This window comes from Macaca mulatta, chromosome 6 (assembly GCF_049350105.2).
Source record: "Macaca mulatta isolate MMU2019108-1 chromosome 6, T2T-MMU8v2.0, whole genome shotgun sequence".
Classification (NCBI taxonomy): Eukaryota; Metazoa; Chordata; class Mammalia; order Primates; family Cercopithecidae; genus Macaca; species Macaca mulatta.
Genome location: NC_133411.1, coordinates 6,516,988 through 6,537,186, shown reverse-complemented (window position 1 = coordinate 6,537,186; position 20,199 = coordinate 6,516,988). Strand labels below are relative to the sequence as shown.

The 20,199-nt window shown below is 43.0% G+C and overlaps 1 long non-coding RNA gene across 1 annotated transcript in view; it reads left to right on the top strand.

Annotated features, from left to right (window-relative positions):
* LOC106998642 (uncharacterized) overlaps positions 1 to 19,361 on the top strand; it is a 29,645-nt gene extending 10,284 nt beyond the window's left edge. Inside the window, exons 3-4 of the long non-coding RNA XR_013418154.1 lie at positions 7,996 to 8,082; positions 17,399 to 19,361. This is a non-coding gene — a long non-coding RNA (uncharacterized LOC106998642). The remainder of the gene's footprint in view (positions 1 to 7,995; positions 8,083 to 17,398) is intronic.
* Positions 19,362 to 20,199: the final 838 nt, after the last annotated feature.

The window sequence follows — 20,199 nt, the reverse complement described above, 5'->3', positions numbered from 1 at the left end:
GCAACATGTTTGGCCAGAAATTTTCCTGTGGCCTCATCTTTCAGCCCTGACATAAAGAAAAACAGTGCTACACTTGAACAACACATTCCAGATATGTGCAGAAAGTTTCGAGACTTTTAGACAATTATTCAACTTAGACCATAGTGAAAAAGAGTCTTCCAGCAAAAAAAAAAAAAAAAGGATAATATAAACCCCAAATATCTCTTGCATATATCCTTTTTATGTTATACATTTCTATTAAAAGAAGAGATTTCCTATCTAGTAAGGGACTTTATGAGTGTTGAGAAGAAAACTTAAATGTCTGTTGAAGTACAGGTTGAGACCGCTTTGAAAGTTCAGAAATAAGATATGAGAAGGACTTTTGTAAAGACATGTCATGTCTTAGACTCTGAAAAGCACATTGCAGGTTGTCAGATTCATCCTTGCTTTCAAGAACTGGCCAAGAAACTCAAAGGTGTTGGAAAGGAAGAGGAAAGGAAAAATGCGGATGATGTTTCCTTTTTCCCACCACCAGAAATATAAACAATCATGGAGACTTTTGATCAGGCAAAGTTATTTGAGATTCTGCCAAAGTCAGGTAGTTCTATCACTTAGAAATACTTCAGTTGTAAGAAACAGAAAGTTCAACTTCATTTTATATTACGGAAATGTATTGGCTCACGTAACTTGTCAGATCAAGAGTTCAGTGGATCTGATGTTTGGATTCTATTTCAAGGATCAGACAAGCCCCCTTATAGCCACTCCTTGGTCTGCATCCCTCTGGGTTCTCATCCACTAAGAAAGAACATCTATGCCAGCCACTAGCAAACAAAATCCCATGTTTCACTGTGTTTGGCTCAGTTGGGTCAGGTCCTCATACTGGACCTCACACCAGTTCTGCAGCTGAGAGAAGCCTGGGTCTTGGTCCTGTGCCCTGCTTTACTGCAGTGAAGTCAGCTCCCCCTGCCCCACATGGGCTGCACAAACAGGCCAGGGCAGATCCTACATGGGGTCATGCTCAGGGTCAGGTTCCAGCCCCAGGTGAGGGCTGAGGGGAGCAGGTGGATGTGAGGCAGGGAGCTAGAAGAACACTCAATGCTCAAGAGACATCAGGTAGATGAGGCATGCCTTTATTCAGCAACTCCCTCCCAGGGTCAGTGTTACTTTTATACATTACACAATAGTGGCTGAGAGCCAGGTGATGAACTTCTCTATGTTATGTCTACACGGCTATGATTATATAAGTCATGGGACTGTGCACCTGCGCCACAAACCCACTGAGTCATCCAGGCTGTTTACCTCAGCCTATGCCTGCTGCCCTATGCCTGATTAGCTGCAGCACAGCCATGTTCCTTACACATAGGATCAGACATGACTACCATGGAAAGACACTGGTTACTGGCCATTCCTCATGCAAGTGGCCACTACAGAAGATTCTGTCAGTGATAATGCCACCCACTTTCCAGCCCCACTTAAGAAGGCAGAAACATAGCCTTTTGGGTGGTCAATGCCTACCTTTATTCATGAGATGACTGACTGTAGTAGATACTTAAATAGTAGGAAACCAGATCTGGGAAGGTAACTATGAAGGCAAACTCCATTAATTTGTCCATTCATTGAACATGTTTTATAGAGCTGCTGGCCTAGCTTCACACAGGCTCTGTTTTATGTGCTGGGACGTGGAGATGAACAAACTCAATGGGCCTCCTCCCCAGGAACTTGCCTACTGGTAGAGATGTAGCAGTGAGCTCCAACTAAGCCACAGCTAAGCCACGAAGGTTCAGACTCTTCTGAGTCTAATAACTGAGAGTGAGGAGCAAAGTGTGCCTGCCATTGAAGCCACAAAAGAAAGAAACAGAAGTCTTAAGAAACTTAATGATAAAATATCACTGGAAAAATTATTGCTTTAAGTCTGGACAACACAACATTACCTCATCTCTAATTAGCTGGCTGTGGTGATGTGTGTCTGCAGTCCCAGCTACTCAGGAGGCTGAGGCAAGAGGATCACTTGGGCCCAGGAAGTTGAGGCTGCAGGAAGCCGTGATTGTACCACTGAACAGGGTCTTGCCTAGGTAACAGAGAAAAACCCTGTTACATATATAGAGTTTTATATCTGGATATTTATTTAAAGAGTTTTCTGTGGACTGGGCACGGTGGCTCATGCCTATAATCCCAGCACTTTGGGAGGCCGGGGCAGGTGGATCACTTGAGGCCAGGAGTTCAAGACCAGCCTGACCAACATGGAGAAACCCTGTCTCTACTAAAAATACAAAATTAGCTGAGCGTGGTGGTGCATGCCTGTAATCCTAGCTATTCGGGAGGCTGAGGCAGGAGAATTGCTTGAACCTGGGAGGTGGAGGTTGCAGTGAGCCAAGATTGTGCCATTGCACTCCAGCCTGGGCAACAAGAGTGAAACTCCATCTCAAAAAAAAAAAAAAAAAAAAGCTTTCTGTGAATATCATATAAAAAGCAAAACGTTTGACCCTATGAGAGTAGTTATTTTAAAGAAGTGAGCAAAAATACTTGCTCAGCACTCATTTAGTTAGCTCCCCAGCTGAAGATTAGTTGTTTGGATTAAGTAGCTATCTCAGGACCCTAAAACTTAAGTAATGGAAATGAAATCAAATTATAGAAAAACAATTAGAAAACAACAAACTTCTCCAGTGGTACTGAGGTTGCAAACAAATGACACATATGATAAATCACAGCCAAGGAAACTGATTGCATTAAGTTATGGTAGATATCATCTTAAACGTGGCTTAATGTGGTAGATAGAGGTGGTCGGCAACAGCATCCTTACTCTTCCCTCTTGCAGGTCTTTTGTGGATTGGAGGGTCCGGACAGCTAACAACCCTACATGTTCATAGTAGAGTTTTGGGTGTAAGTTAGAGCCTGCCGATTAGATGCACTCACAAAAGTTGTGGAAGGAAGAAGCAAGGGAAAGACCCACTTCTGCTGCTCTGGCTGTATAGGAGAGCTTGCCCTGCAATCCTCATAGTGTTCCAGGATGTCCTCACTCGTCTTGTAGGCCTCAAGACCCTTTGCAGCAGAGATGGCTGGAGCTTTCTTGTTTCGCTAGGAAAGGAGGACCTGCAGACATCAAGTGCATCCTCTCCTGAATCTGTGCCTTCCTCACTCAGCAGAGGTAGCAGCCTTTGGTGTACTTTGGCCTGCAGTGCTCTGGGGTCCTTTCTGAAGGCCCAGGCTGGAACCAGTTTTCCAACCCAGTGTACAGCAATATTGTGGACACTCCATTTTAAATTCCTCTCTACTTAAAATGGTTAGCTTAAAAAAATTATATATTTTAAATTAACAAGTGTGTATATTACGGGGTGCAATGTACTGTTTTGATTTATAGATACATTGTAGAAAAATTAAATCAAGCAAATTAATATATCCATCCCCTCACCAACTTATTGTTTTGTGTGTGGATTGGAGGGTCTAGACAGCCTTGAAATATGCAATGCATTATGATTAACTGTGGTCATCATGCAATGCAGTAGATCACCAAAACTTACTCCTCTAGTCTAATTGAAATTTTGTATCTTGTTTAAAACATGTGTACAAATTTAGGGGTATAAGTGCAATTTTTGGTTACATGGATATATTGTGTGGTGATGACAGGGGCTGGGCTTTTAGTGTAACCATTACTGGAGTAGTGTACATTATACTCATTAAGTAATTTCTTATCCCTCACCTCTCCCACATTCCCACCCTTCCTAGTCTCCATGTCTATTATTCTGCTCTCTATGTCCATGGGTACACATTGTTTAGCTCCCAACATTTCCCCTTACCCTACCCCTTCAGCCACCATTCTGGTAACTACCTCTCTACTCTCTGTTTCTATGAGAACAACTTCTTAAGATTCCGCATGTAAGTGAGATCGTGCAGTATTTGTCTTTTTGTGCCTGTTTTTATTTCTTGCAATTTAATGCTTACTAACATGGAATTTGCTAGACAAAGTAGTTGTAGGCAACAGTCCCTCAAGAACAAGACCGTAGAACGGCTTATCAGCCTTGGTTGGATTTGAAGGCAATAAGAACCTAATTACCACTAGTAAATGAGAACTTGGACATATGACATACTGGGAAACAGCTGCTTAAATTATCGCCTGTGGTCCCTGGGAATACAAAGCCTGTCGAAGGCAGACGGAGGACCCAGTGACTGCAGCATCATCATAGTAAGAATGAGGACTCTAAGAAGGGTGGGGGCCTGGCTGCTCATGACCAGACTGAAAGGTTCAAAGAAAGAAAATGCCAGCTCGGGGGTTTACATTCTCAGTTCAAGGTATGTCCAGTGACAAGCCTCTAAGTCCTAAATGATTGCTTATCTCTTGTAGCTGCTGGCCTGATGTCGCCAAAAATCCCAAATGGAGACCAATCATGTGCATGACTGAATTACAGTGTAAATTGATTCAGAACTTCATCCACGAGGTCTTCTTTAGCAAATATAGGAATTTTTTGGTTAGGAGTAAGAATAGGAGACAAGGAATGAAGACTTCGGAACTTCTCCTGCTAACAGAGGCTCCTCCTTTGATGAGGCCAATCTTACCACCACTTAATACCTTGAAAGAAGGGACAGTTCTTCCCATACCAACTTCTACCTCCCCAATTGCCTCTACACCTGTACTTATAATCGGATCACTGCATACCCTAGAGGCACAGTATAGAATCTGACTCAGGAAGAAAGGAGTTACTCATCAAAGTAATTATGATGTGTTACAATTTGTTTATACTTATTTACATTAATTTACATTTATTCATATTGAATTACAGAAGAAGCTGGGTAATATGTCTTGTCATATATTACAAAGTTGTTAAACCAGGGTAAAAGGAACATTAGTTTGGGCAAAATGTATCAGATATTCTGGACTCTTTCTTTTACTAGATACCAGCATTCTTATTCTCTATCACAATTTAACCCTAGGGAACTCGACTACCTTGCCATTCTACAGGGCAGTATATTGGTTCAATTTCTTGATGACATCATACTTATTGAACTAGGTAAGCCAGCAATATCCTGTCAATCACATGTAAGATAGAGTAAGGGAGATAATCCCAATGAAAATTTGCAAGGGCCACCACAACTTTGGAGTTTCTGCTAGTCCAGATGTAACCCAACGATGGGGACTGAAAGTCAATTGTTGGTATTTCACACCCTCTAACTAAAAAATAAGCATTAAACTTTCGTTCCATCTGATATTGAACTGAAGCTCAATGCTCCTTTTTCATTTAGTTAGGCTTTTTTTTTTTTTAATTTTATTTTGGAGGCAGAGTATACCTCCTTTGGGTATGATGCTCCAACCCACTTATTGAGTACCTTGAAAATATGGTTTTAAGGAGAGCTTGAAGCTAGAGGGGGCAATGAGATCTGCTGTCTGGTATCCCAGCTGATGCAATAGGAAGGACCAGATGCTTCATGGAAACTATTGCAAGCCTAGTGTCTTAGTCCATTCTCATACTGCTATAAAGAACTACCTGAGACTGAGTAGTTTATAAAGAAAAGAGATGTGATTGGCTCATGGTTCCACAGGCTGTATAGGAATCATGGCTGGGGAGGCCTCAGGAAACTTACAATCAAGACAGAAGGCAGCGGGCAAGCAGGCTCATCTTACATGGGCTATAGCAGGAGGGAAAAAGAGAAGGAGAAGGCACTGCACACTCTTAAACAAGCGGATCTTGTGAGAACTCACTATCAGGAGAACAGCAATGGGGACATCCACCCCCATGATCCAGTCACCTCCCACCAGGCCCCTCCTCCAACGTTGAAGATTACCATTTGACATGAGATTTGGCCGGGGGACACAAATCCAAACCATATCACCTAGTAATGCTTTTTTGGAAAATAACTACAATTTTTTTTTTTTCCCCTGAAATGGCTCTTTGTTGCTCTTGGGTCCTGGTAGAGACCAGATGCCTTACTATGGGACATCAAGATCTAAATAGACCATAAGATCTAAATCGTGAGTCACACAGTTTGACTTTTATAACAGCACGGGGTGGAATGAAAGTGGCATATGTGAGGCTGAGCATAAGTGTGATCCAGAGACTTCTCTCTCAGCACGCCCACCAATGCCGCACAGCTGTCTCTCTTTTAACCAGCCCTCAACTATGGCCTCCCTTGATTGTCTGAGGAAAACAAATGTTGATGCTAGTTTACAGAAGGTTCTGCATGGTGTGCTGGTAACAGCTCGTGAGAGGTTTCTGCAGCTCTTCTTAGGTTTGCTCCGATAGAAGAGTAGTAAAGGGAATTTCTCCCAAGGGAGGAAATCGAGCAGAATATGAAATGTCTCATTTTTTCTTGGAAGGATACATGTCCAGATGTATAGCTCATAACTGATTCACAGGAAGTCGATGGCAGGTTGGATACTTGAGAATCTGAAAGAAATAACCCTGGAGAATCGGTGACAAAGAGTTCTGTAGAAGAGGCATAAGCACAGAGTATAAGATACTTGTGTTCTCTATGATTCTTAACCACAGGACATCAATTTCAGATAAGTGTTTCAGGAACTAAGTGGGGAGATGACCAGCCTGTGAAGGTCAGCCAGCCTTTTCTTATGCCATCTGTGTTTTCCCAGTGAGCTCAGGAATAAGACAGCCATGGTATCAGGGATGAAGATTAAAGATGAGTTCCACAACATGGACTTTCCCTCCGTATGGTTGAGTTGGCCCATCCCTGCTGTATGCGCCTCCTATTAAGAGTAGACAACGTTGGGCTGGGTGCGGTGGCTCATGCCTGTAATCCCAGCACTTTGGGAGGCTCAGGTGGGTGGATCATAAGGTCAGGAGATCAAGACCATCCTGGCTAACATGGTGAAACGCAGTCTCTACTAAAAACACAAAAAATTAGCTGGGCATAGTGGTGCGTGCCTGTAGTCCCAGCTACTTGGAAAGCTGAGAAAGGAGAATCGCTTGAACCCTGGAGGCAGAGGTTGTGGTGAGCCAAGATCACACTACTGCACTCCAGCCTGGGCAACAGAGCAAGACTCCATCTCAAATAAATAAATAAAGAAAAGAAAAGAAAAGAAAAAAGAGTAGACAACGTTAAGTGTCATATATGAAGTCATTCTGTTGGGGGCAGACAGACACGCAGGGGAAGGTTCATTATATAAATCCTTTTCATTGTGAAAAAAACAGTTATCTGTCCTCTATGGAATAGGTATTTTGGGTATGAAATGCTTCTGCCAGTACTACCATCAAAAATAATCCATTAATACGATTACAGTATCCCATAAACCTTGTTTCTGACCTAATAAGTCATATTCTAGCAAGAGAAGTGAAGAAATGGCCTCATTCCTATGGCATTCTGCAATCTTCCTCTTTATCTCAACACGCATGTGCAGCTGGTCTTAACAGATGGGAGAGTGACCTCTTGCATACACAGATAACGTCCATCAGTGGCATCGTGTGAGATTGGGTGATGTCCTATAGTATGCCGTATGCACTTTGAAAGGATGACCAAGATGTGAGGCTGTTTTCCCAATGGCCAAAATATATGGGCCCCAGATTCCTGGAAGTGAGAATCCACAATCCTTTTTGTTATTACAGCGAATAGCCCACTCACAAATGTTGACTTCCTGTTCCTCTAACTTTGTGCTTTCCTTGATTAAAAGCATCAGTTCTCAGATCAGAAATGCTGAACCCCAGGTTATCAACAGCGACATCAGTAGTGCCAAACCAGTGGCAAAAGTTAACAGAAGACTACAACGATCCAATATAAACAGGACACAAAGGGCTCAAGCCCATGAAGAATGAAGATTTCATTTGCCAGGCAAATAGCCAAAGTGTTTTTTGAGTGGACAAAAAGAAGTCAATTGCAAATAATTATAATTATGATCACTTATAGAAATGAGGCTTTGTGATCGCTGGTAGAAATGAGGACTATACTAACTACAATTTCTTGCTCATTCTGTGAAAGATGTATCAGCCAAGTTCCTTTTTTCTTTTTTCCTTTTCTCTTTAATTTGACAGATGTGTTGGCAGTGATTGACACCTTAATATAGTCTTTCGTTTGCAGAGATTATGATTGTGACAAGCAAGAACATCTCCAGTAATGAAGGTGCTGATGGACAAGACCCTGGATAGCTCTTCTTTTGCAGAGAAGGTGGGGCTGCTTTTCATTTGTATGAAGAATAAATCCATTGTGTTGGGCAGGATCATTTGTTTTCATTCAGTATGGCAGCAGATTCAGTATGGAATGGTGTGTAGATGCTGAGTTACCTAAACAGGTTTCTGTGACACTTTTGGTGGATCGATACTCCATTCTAACCTCTCCCGTAAGCACAGCTTATCAGAAAGGCCTTCCAGAGTTATGCCTGGAGCCGAGGGCACAGAATACTTCTCCAACTTTTTGACCCTGCTGGAAGCGTCTGATTCTCTTCATTAAATCCCTTTCGGTTTAAGATAGCTCGTGATTCCTGCTTCTTGCTTCTTAGCCTGAGTGTGGCTTGGATACTTTCTTCCAGTGCTTTGGAAAAAGACACAAAAACTACATATGAACTCTCGATTTTTCCCAAGCTGGTTTCTCAGTTTATCTTCCTCCCTTGTATCAATGATAGCTCATTCTCCCTGTCAGCTCTCTGCTGTTTTCTTCATGCCTTCTCTGAATTCCTCTTTCTTCTCATCCACACTGCCTCACTCCTAGTGCAGGCAGGCTCCATTACCACACAGGTATACCCAGCATCACCTACTCATCTATGGTATGGCTTCACTCATCTCATTCCACCATCTTTTAGAGCTTTGACACATTCATTTTTTTTTTTTTTTTTTTTTTGAGACGGAGTCTCGCTCTATCGCCCAGGCTGGAGTGCAGTGGTGCGATCTCGGCTCACTGCAAGCTCCGCCTCCTGGGTTCACGCCATTCTCCTGCCTCAGCCTCCCGAGTAGCTGGGACCACAGGCGCCCGCTACCACACCCGGCTAATTTTTTGTATTTTTAGTAGAGACGGGATTTTACCGTGTTAGTCAGGATGGTCTCTATCTCCTGACCTTGTGATCTGCCCGTCTCGGCCTCCCAAAGTGCTGGGATTACAGGCGTGAGCCACCGCGCCCGGCCACATTCATTTTCTTAAAAAAAAGAAAAGAAAAGAAAATCGAAAAAAAAGGACTGGACACAGTGGCTCACGTCTGTAATCCCAGTGCTTTGGGAAGCTAAGGCAGGAAGATTGCTTGATGCCAGCCTGGAGAACATGGTGAGACCCCATCTCTACAAAAAAATACAAAAAAAAAAAAAAAAAAAAATCAACTGGGCCTGGTAGTGCACACCTCTAGTCCCAGCTATTTGGGAAGCTGAGGCAGGAGGATCACTTGACCCCAGAAGTTTGAGGCTACAGCAAGCTATGATCATGCCACTCTACTACTGCTTAGGCAAGAGTGAGACCCTGCCTTGAGACAAAGCAAAACAACAAAACAAGAATAAGCGTGTTATTCTCTTGTTTAAAAAACCCAGTCACTAAGGCAACCTACAAGACAAAGCCCCAAACACCATAATATGGAGTTAGCATCCTCCCCCTCCCCTCTGTTTATGTTTCCAATTCACTTATCCAAAGTTTTGCTATTTTTTGTTATTGTTGTTTTTGAAGGGAAACTCCTATATCCCACTAGGTTGATGAAATTCCCATATGTTATAGGAGTAAAGTACATGATTTCCTCATCTAAACATCTTTGAAGCCTTGTTACTGATTGGTACATTACACCAACTCTCGGCCCCCTGGTCATGCAGTGGATCATCCTGGCTCTGCCCTCATTCCAAACATCTCCCTCCTGGGGAGTGCTGACTGGCTTCCTTCATCTGCCCAAACCCTGCCACCTTTGACTTCCTGCTCAAGGCCCACATTTCCCATGATTTGCCCCTAATTTTCTAGCTCAGAATGACCACTCTGTCCTATGAACTCCTACAGGATTTGGTAAACAACTGAGCCAGGCACTCAATCTCACACTGCCTTGTGCTATCTCTTGGATGTTTTTGTTTGTTTTTATGTGTTATTTTGTTTGTTTTTGGTTTGTTATCTCTCAAACTATTCTACATTCTTTAATGTGTAGGTCATCAATCCTGAGAACCACAGATTATCACTGTGTCATCCACAATGCATATAACAAATTGATTCATAAAGCAGGGCTTACTCCATAATTATTCAACTGAAATGGATATTTGGGAATCATGGAAGGGGAAACAGCTCTCACAATCAACCCTGGAGCGTGATGGTAAATACTGTGTGTTCTAATATCAGCTCAGTTATGCGTGTCTTCTGTGCATAAAATGTTTTTTCACTTGTATCTGAGATTTCCTGCCCCCCCCCAAATGGGGGTAAGTCTATTGACTCATTTATCAGGAGTCCTGTGAAGTACAGCATTGTTTGTAAAGCATCTCTATTCTCTGATATACAGCAACATGAAGAGAACAGTGTAACTTTCCTCATGAAGTATGTTTAAGTCACGGATCTAAAATTTGAGAGAAGCAAAAGAAATCCAATAAATTTTAAACTTGACAAAGGTGACCTCTTGTCCTTGAACCAAGTGGTACTAATTTAGAAAAGAAGAAAAAAATCCTTGTTTCTACCAGAGTTTATGTTTTCAATTCACTTATCCAAAGTTTTGCTATTTTTTGTTATTGTTGTTTTTGAGGGGAAACTCCTGTATCCCACTAGGTTGATGAAATTCCCATATGTTATAGGAGTAAAGTACATGATTTCCTCATCTAAACATCTTCCCAGAAAAGTAAGCGTTCGTGTTAGAAATCAACACATTCCTATTCAATCCTAATTTACTGAACAAGCTAAACATCTGCTCCAGGCCAGGCATTGCTCTGGGGAAGTAGAGATGGCGAAGATGTACTCCCTGTCCTCAGGGTGTTCACATACTGGCCAGGTGAGCCCCTTGCGAGTTACGAAGCTCTCCACTGAGCATAATGACAGAGGCACAGCCAGGGGCAGCAGCGTCAGGGCAAGACTTTTCACCGGTCATCCAGGCTTACTTCACGGAGGAGGTGGGCCTTGAATTCCGAGCTGGAGGCTAAGACAGGACTTTGCCAAGAACAGAGCCATTAGAGTTAGCTCATTCCCAGGGGAGAGGGAACAATTTTGGCAAGGGCACCTGGCATAAAAATATTGGCTTAATGAAGAGAGGTGTGTATTAGCATATGGCTGCAAGGAAGGTTGTCTAGGGAGTAATAAGGAAGTATTACGTAAAAGTGGGTTTCGGGGGTCTTTAGGTTGCAGGAAAGGAATTTGGGCAGCAAGAATATTGAGTTTTGTGGGAAGTCAGGGAAGGGCAGGGAAGGGATTTGTATAACCATTTGGACTTCCAAGGAGGAGACCTTTCTAGGGATGGATTTCTTTTTTTCTATGAGACAGAAATAAAAACCCACAGACTACAGTGGATGATTTATGCCAGTGTGTGGATTTATATGTACATACTGTGCAAACGCAGCACTGTGCAACAGTAAGTGGAGCAGAAGCTGAGGGGCTTGCCTTCTAGAAATACTTGCCTTCTAGAAATTTGCATGGTGTGAAGCAAAGACGGAGACCCTTAGAACACAACCTCTTACTGTGTGGCCATGGCCAAATAACCTTTGAAGAGGGTCTTTATTCACACGTCGTAAAATGAGGGCAGTAAGACTTTCCCCCGTGTTGAGGTAATCGGCTATATAATGTATCTGGCTGACAAATTGGTTCCCAGTAAGTGACAGAAGTTAAAATATGAGGTCAAAATCTCAGTACTTGTTCATTTCTGTCTCCCCTTTTGCTGCAGACTGAACTTTCATTGGAAGTAGATCCACATGGTTAACAGAATGGCTTCCTTGTTTTTTCAAAATTTTTTTTTTTAAAAGGCTCACATTGTGCCCACTTTGAAAATTAACCCCAGCGTGCAGTAACTGGCATGCTGTTTCTTCCAGTGTGGAAATGCACTCCTGCATGGCTGGTGGGTGTGCAGGTCAGAATTCTGTGGGCTAATCGCTTGCAGCACACGCAGTTGTCCCTTAAGGAATTCTTCTCCGTTTCCTTTTGAACACACCTGTGGAAGTCATTCTGGGTGTGGCTGTTGGAAGTCTTGGGAAGAAAATGTCCTGTCCAACAGCTGCCTTCTCTGTAGGTCACCCAGGGTCTCCCCTCCCACCTCACCACTGCTCTCTCAATTTCTTGGGGTGACTTCTGGGTTTTCTATGAAGTGGGCGCTTTCCAGAGGCAACAGCCTCACACTGTGACACGATCTTCTTTTCTCTGATTCACCCAGGCATTTTTGGTGGGCTGAGTGTTGAGAATCAAAACATCTACACCCACATTAGTTTACTGTCTACACTAACGTCCATTTATTCTTCCACTGTCTTAACCAACCTGACATTGCTACTGCAGCTAACTCTTGCCCAGAAAGATTAAACTTATCAAACAACATTTTTGCTAATTTCAATGACTTCTCCAGAATTAACTTAAATCAACATTCAGCTACTCAGTTTACAATGAAGAACATTGGACATTCTCTGTTATACCTTAGGAGAGGTACACACCCCTCCTCAATGAGTGTATCATGAACACTAACTAATCCTAATCACCCTCCCTTTTTGAAAACCTGCCTTAAGCTAGACAATGAAAACCTCATAAATGTCCCTCCTTTGTCCCACCCTTTCCAAGATGAACCTAAGACAATCCAGGTAGTGTTCCCCTGACTGTGGTAAGCAGCAAGCTCATTTTTGCTTTATCACCAGCCTGCTCTGGACTTTTGGGGAGCAGCATTTGGTAGCAGAAATGCCATCATGGTCACGTCATTGTAGTTGCCTTGGTGTCTTGTGCTCACTGTTGAGTGCACGTCTCTTTGAGGACCGTGCAAGGCCATGTGCAAGGTAGTTAAAGGTGTCTGCCATGGATCTAGATGCCAACAATGACCAGCAGCATCATCTGGGGTAAGCCCTGTCTCTGTGTCTGCAGGTGGTGAGCTGAATGAATAATGGCTCCAGAGTTACCCGCTGCCAACTCCTTCTACCTTGTATGGCAAAAGGGACTTTGCAGATATAATTAGGCTTAGAGATCCTGGGGTGGAGAGATTGTTCTTGATTATCCAGAAGAACCCTAAATGTAATCACAAGTATCCTTATGAGAGAAGGTAGAGGGAGGTTTGATAGAGAGGAGAGGCAATGTGCAGATAGAAGCAGAGACTGTAGTTCATGCCCTTTGAAGATGGAGGAAGGGGCCACAAGCCAACGAATGCAGGTGGCCAACAGAGGCTGAAAAGGCAAAGAAATGTGTCTTCTCTCAAGCCTCTAGAAGGAGCCAGCCGACACCTTCAGACACAGGAATGAGACTGACTTCCGGCTTCTGACCTCCAGAACTGCAGGTCACACCCAATACAGTTGTGTTGTTTCAAGCCAGCAGGTTTGTGGCGATTTGTTACAGCAGAAATTGGAAACAAATTATCTTTTTTTCTTACAACTTTAAAGAGCATTATAGACACAGGACCTATCTCCTAGGTTTTGTATGAAGGCTAAATGAGTTAATTTAAGTAAAGAGCTTATATCAGTATCCAAGATATAATAAGCAGACAATAAATACTGAGAATAGTTATTATAGGTCTTATATATTATATATTATATTATATTATATTATATTACTGAGTATTATGTCTGTGAGGCTGCATATGGGCAGGGTGTCTGTCTGTCCCAAATCTGGGAGGCAGTGGTTGGCACAGTGCCGAGTACCCCACAGGGCTTCCATGAGTATTTGCTGACAGTCAGGTCAATGGATGATGCACAGCTTTCTCTACCATGACAGATACTCATCCCTTAAAATGCCTTATTATTGAAAGAAAGCAATCGAAGAGGTGATTCTAAACAGTACAAAGCCCCAAAGTTATTTCTGTTTGGCTTTGAAATAAACTATGTAGTGTTAATGGCAGTAGAATTATCTTCCTCATTTTGTCTTAGTCTTACATAATTCATTTTTCCCTTGATAAGCAACCCAAAGCTGGAAGAAATAGCCTGGGTTTGTACTGAGTGGAAGGGGCCAAAGGAGGTGAGGAAGGGAAAGTCATCTATGAACACTTAGCAGAGACAGTGGAACAGTATAGGCACTCAGATACTCTACCCTTAGACAGGAAGCAACCTGCAGGCCCTGTGTTATTCAGGGTTCTCCAGAAAAACAGAGCGAATTGGAGACAGATAGGTGGATACAGAGACAGATAGATTTGTTTGTTTGTTCATTTACTTATTTATTGATTGGAATTTGTTCATATGATCGGAGGGGCTAGTGAGTCCTAAATTTGCAGGGCAGGTGAGAAGTCTAGAAATTCAGGTAAGGGTTGATCTTGCAGCCTTGAGTCCAGGTTCCACAGGGCAGCAGGTTGGCACCTTGGCAGGGTTTCTGTGCTGCAGTCTTGAGGCAGAATTGCTTCCTCTTTGGAACATGTCAGTCTTGGCTTTTGAGGCCTTCAACTAATTAGATGATCCACCCACATTAATTTATGATCACATTTTTAAAATAGCTTCACAGCAGCATTTAGACTAGTGTTTGATCAAACAACTGGGCACCATAGCCCAGCCAAGTTGACACATGAAGTTAACCATCATAAGTTCCAAAATGCCTAAGAGGGAGCTCACGCGTTTTTATATTCATTGTTCTTCTGATGGCCCCATGAAACCATCATAAGTTCCAAAATGCCTAAGAGGGAGCTCACGCGTTTTTATATTCATTGTTCTTCTGATGGCCCCATGAAAACCCACCATAAAAAAATGAAATACATAAACTTGGGGAAGCCAGATAGAATTTTCTTTTCTTATTTATTTATTTATTATCATTATTTTTAGACAAAGTCTTACTCTGTCACCCAGGCTGAAGTGCAAATGAGCAATCATGGCTCACTGCACCCTTGACCTCCTGGTCTCAGGAGATCCTCCCACCTCAGCTTCCTGATTAGCTGAGACTACAGGTGCATACCACCACACCCAGCTAACTTTTTGTTTTTGTTTTTGTTTTTTGTAGAGACAAGGTCTTGCCATGTTGCCCAGGCTGGCCTTGAACTCCTGGCCTCAAGCCATCCTCCTGCCTCAGTCTCCCAGAGTGTCGGGATTGCAGGCATGAGCAACCGTGCCTGGCCAGATTGAATTTCCAAAACAGTTCACCACGAGTTCCCGTTACGTATCTTATAGACAGTCAGCAAGTCCATCTTAAATACGGCCTAATTTGTATTTTCAGATTTTTAAGATGTGCCTAAGGATGTCCACATGCTGAATGCAGAGTGGCTGTTCTAAGCCAGCTTTGAGGGCGATATGCACCTGTGCCCCACACATTAGTGAGGCTCACAGCAAGTTAGGTAGATGGGATCTGAGTCTTGATTGGCCATCAGCATGTGGACAGTGGCTATTTGTAAGGTTATGCTGGGTCAGTCTCAGTGGTTTCGCTGGAATTTTCTTTCTTACTGTCCTCATCTGTGTAATACCTCGTTCATCGGTTGTGTCTCAAATGTGTTAATAGTTACAAATAATGTCTGAGCATGCATACAAACATGGGCTTTTCTTCCAGTATTTTTTTTTCTGTCAATATTTTCTACTTTATTTCAGGAAAGTTCTCTTCCTGCTCTTTCTTAGTGAGGCATTTCATCAAAATCTCATTTTGATCCTATATATCTTTTCTCAATTTTTGGAAAATTCTGATAGATTTCCTGAAGATCCAAATTGTGCCAGGCTACAGTGCTTTGCCCTTGTTTCTTAGGATGTCTAATTAAGGAAAGATAGTCCCCAAGGCGGGTTTCCAGAATTCTGCCTTCACATGGTGTTGTAAGGAAATCTGTTTCTCCTTTGCACAATAAGAGAAGCTTCCCATGACTGACTGTAATCCCTATTATGATACATATTATGTTGTAGCCCACTTCCATTAAGTCTTAGCAATAGGAGCCGTATTTGCTATTATAGGGGGCTTTATTCACTGATTCCCTCTATTTTCAGGCTAAATACTCAACCAAGCCTATGCTAAAGCTCATTTTGCTATTGTATTTATAGGCCTCAATTTAACTTTTTTCCCACAACATTTCCTCGGCCTTTCTGGCATGCCTCGACGCTACTCCGATTATCCCGACACGTACACCACATGAAATATTATCTCATCTGTAGGCTCATTTATTTCCCTGACAGCAGTAATTCTAATAATTTTCATGATCTGAGAAGTCTTCACTTCAAAATGAAAGGTTCTAATAATTGAACAACCATCTACAAACTTAGAATGACCGTATGGCTGTCTCCCACCCTATCACACATTCGAAGAACCAACCTACATGGAAACCTAAATGAAAAAGGAAGGACTCGAACCCCCAAAGACTGGTTTCAAGCCAATCCCATAACCTCTATGACTTTTTTGATATTAGTAAAATTATTTCATAACTTTGTCAAAGTTAAGTTATAGGTTAAGCCCTGTATATCTTATTGGCTCACTCAGCTCAATTAGGCCTTCAAGATGCCACATCCCCTATTACAGAACTACCTTCCATGACCACACCCTTATAATTATTTTTCTAGTTAGTTCCTTACTTCTATACATTATTTCTCTAATATTCACAACAAAACTGACTACTAACACCATAGATGCCCAAGAAGTAGAAACCATCTGAACTATCTTCCCTGCCATCATCTTAGTCTTAATCGCCCTCCCATCTCTACGCATCTTATATATAACAGATGAAATCAAGAACCCTTCTCTCACCATTAAAACAATCGGACATCAATGGTATTGAAGCTACGAATATACAGATTATGAAGAATTAAGCCTTGACTCTTATATACTTCCAACAACAGACGGAGGTGATCCTATGTTATATCAACACTTACTCTGATTCTTTGGTCACCCTGAAGTCTACATCCTCATCCTACCAGGCTTCAAGATAATTTCCCATGTTGTAACATATTATTCTGGAAAAAAATAACCATGTGGATATATGGGCATGGTGTGAGCTATAATATCAATTGGTTTCTTAGGATTTATCTTATGGGCTCACCATATATTTACAGTAGGCATAGATGTATATACATGAGCCTACTTCACCTCTGCTACTATAATTATTGCTATTCCCACTGGCGTCAAAGTTTTGGCTGACTGGCTACGCTTCACAGCGGCAATACCAAATGATCCCCTGCAATGCTCTGAGCCTTGGGATTTATTTTCCTTTTTACAGTAGGAGGCTTGACTAGCATTGTACTAGCCAACTCATCATTGGATATTGTAATCACATGATACATATTATGTTGTAGCCCACTTCCATTACGTCTTATCAATAGAAGCTGTATTTGCTATTATAGGGGACTTTATTCACTGATTCCCTCTATTTTCAGGCTATATACTCAATCAAGCCTATACCAAAGCTCATTTTGCTGTTATATATTTTCTACATCTGACTGAACACGTGGTTTGAAACCATCTTTCATTTTATTTTTATTTATTTATTTAGATGGAATCTTGCTCTTGTCACCTAGGCTGGAGTGCAATGGCATGATCTCGGCTCACTGCAACCTCCACCTCCCAAGTTCAAGCGATTCTCCTGCCTCAGCCTCCTGAGTCGCTGGGATTACAGGCGCCCACCACCACGCCCGGCTAATTTGTGCATTTTTAGTAGAGACGGGGTTTTGCCATGTTGGCCAGGCTGGCCTTGAACTCCTGACCTTGTGATCCACCCATCTCAGCCTCCCAAAGTGCTGGGATTACAGGTGTAAGCCACCACACCTGGCCTTGAAACCAACTTTCAAAATGTGGTCCTTTTGCAGTACAGCTGGGATGCCTCTGCCTTCCCCACTTCCCCACCATGCACCTGTGTAAAGGGGCAGCTTCTGTCTCACAGGTGTAACAGATTTCTTCCCTTCTCCCCTTTCTCTTCTGTCAATGAGTCATGGGTGGCTGTCGGCTGGAGACCGCTCTCAGTGTCTCATGCACTGAATGCAACATGGACACAAACTGATGATAGGGCCAGATGGGGGACAGCAAGAAGTGAGCACCGGAAATTGCATGAGCTAGGAGTCACCGCCTGGTAGTGGGTGAGGGACACGTGATAGGGACAGTTTAGCAGCTGGATCAGGGTGGAAAAGTGAACCTTGACAGCTGAGCAGTGGCACAGACCTGCTTCTGTGGGGACAAGTGTCCACTGGCCCTGGCCAGGCTGGCCTCCAGGGGGCATTATTGGAATATGCGATCACCCCAAAACACTTCAGCTTGAAGAAGATCTAGGACACAGTTTGTTGTTACCACCTCAGAGCATTTAGATGGGACATGATGGGTGGAATTGAAGCTAAAAACCCATCCACCATTTCTAGTTAGTACAGTAAGCTTCTAATTTACAGAAATGCTTGGGAAATTGAGAATCATGATAAAATCTTCATCCCTCCTCCTCTTTTGACCAAATCTTTCTAAAATGCACAATTATAATTTCTTATCTTTTAGTACATAGTAATTACGTTATATGTGGTATATACGCTACGTAAATATAGTTCATGAAATCATTCTTTGGTGTTTGAAGACTTTCTAATTCATTACTTCATTCCAGACATCAGTGACAACAGCACGCACGGAACAGGTGCACGTATGAGCTACCTACTAATACGCCCTGGATTTTGATTGTATTTTGTGAAAACCTTGGTATGGGTTATTTTTAAATGAATGCTTTCCCAAATTTGATGCTGAAACTGGGATGCATCAAAATTAGCTTGGTCATAATCTTGTCAGTGATGTCATCCAGAGGCCACCAGAAACACACCTGTAGCCCAGCAAAGTTGAGGCCATCGACTGGCTCATCACAACAAGGAAGGCTGTGCACCACCGGGAGCCAGCAGCAGCTCAGCAGCAGCAGTGAGAGGGCCTTGGGAAAGACTTGGAGGGTTTGCCTTATATGAGGTGATCTTGGGGAGAGTCAAGGAAACAGGTTGTGATGGATACTATTGAGTGTCAACTTGGTTGGATTGAAGGATGCAAAGGATTGTTCCTGGGTGTGCCTGTAAGAGTGTTGCCAAAGGAGATTAACATTTGAGTCAGTGGACTGGCAGAGGCAGACTCACCCTTAAACTGGGTGGGCACCATCTAATCAGCCGCCACAGCAGCTAAAATAAAGCAGGCAGAAGAAGTTGGAATGAGCAGACTTGCTGAGTCTTCCAGCCTTCATCTTTCTCCCATGCTGGATGCTTCCTGCCCTTGAACATCAGACTCCAGGTCCTTCAGCTTTTGGACTCTTGGACTTACACCAGTGGTTTGCCAGGGGCTCCCAGGCCTTTAGCCACAGACTGAAGGCTGCACTGTCAGCCTCTCTACCTTTGAAGTTTGGGACTCAGACTGGCTTCTTGGCTCCTCAGCTTGCAGTCGGCCTATTGTGAGACTTCCCCTTGTGATCATGTGAGCCAGCTCTCCTAATAAACTCCCCTTCATATATACATCTGTCCTATTAGTTCTGTCCCTTGAGAGAACCCTGACTAATACACAGGCCATGGTCAGATGGAGTGCTGTGTGGAGATGGGAGGAATTCTGTGATTGAATGTCTTAATTAATTGTCCTGGAAGGTGGGAGAAATGGAGTGAGGCTGGTGCTGCAATTGGTGAAAAAGCAGCAGCTGCTCACATTCTCCAGGGGTGGGGGATGCCTAGGCATATTTGTGGTATTGACCACGTTCTTGTTTTCATTTGTGACCAGACCAGATTACAGAGAGGTATTGATTTGCCTTGCCCCCCGCTCCCACCATCACAGGGTGTCCCTGTCTGGGGTTGGTGCTCTTTGGCATTGCTTGTGTCCCTAGGAGTCCATCAAGGCAGAGCTGCAAGTACCAGATCAGCTTCCAGGTCTTTCAGGCTGCATGTCCCCCTCAATGTCCTATAAGTTCTGATCTGGCAGGTACTGAATACTCAAGGGTTCACATTCTCTTAGCCTAGAGGTAGCTGCAATATTTATGAAAGGCATTTGGCTGATGTGTTCTCAAAGGAGAGGGAAGCTGTCTGTGTTTGTTACCTGTGGCTGCATAACAAATGACCACAGCCTAGTGACTTGAAATATCACACATCAGTTACCTCCGCTCTCAGTAGGTCACAAGTTCAAGCAGAGCCCAACTGTGGCCTCCGCTCTGGGTCTCAGCAGGCTACAATCAGGTCAGTCAGGGCTGTAGTCCTGTCAAAGGCTCTCTCAGGTTGTTGGTGGTTGTAGGACTGAAGATCCTTTTTTGAGGGGTGGTCAGCTGGTGTATTCGTTCATTTTCACACTACTGATAAAGACATACCTGAG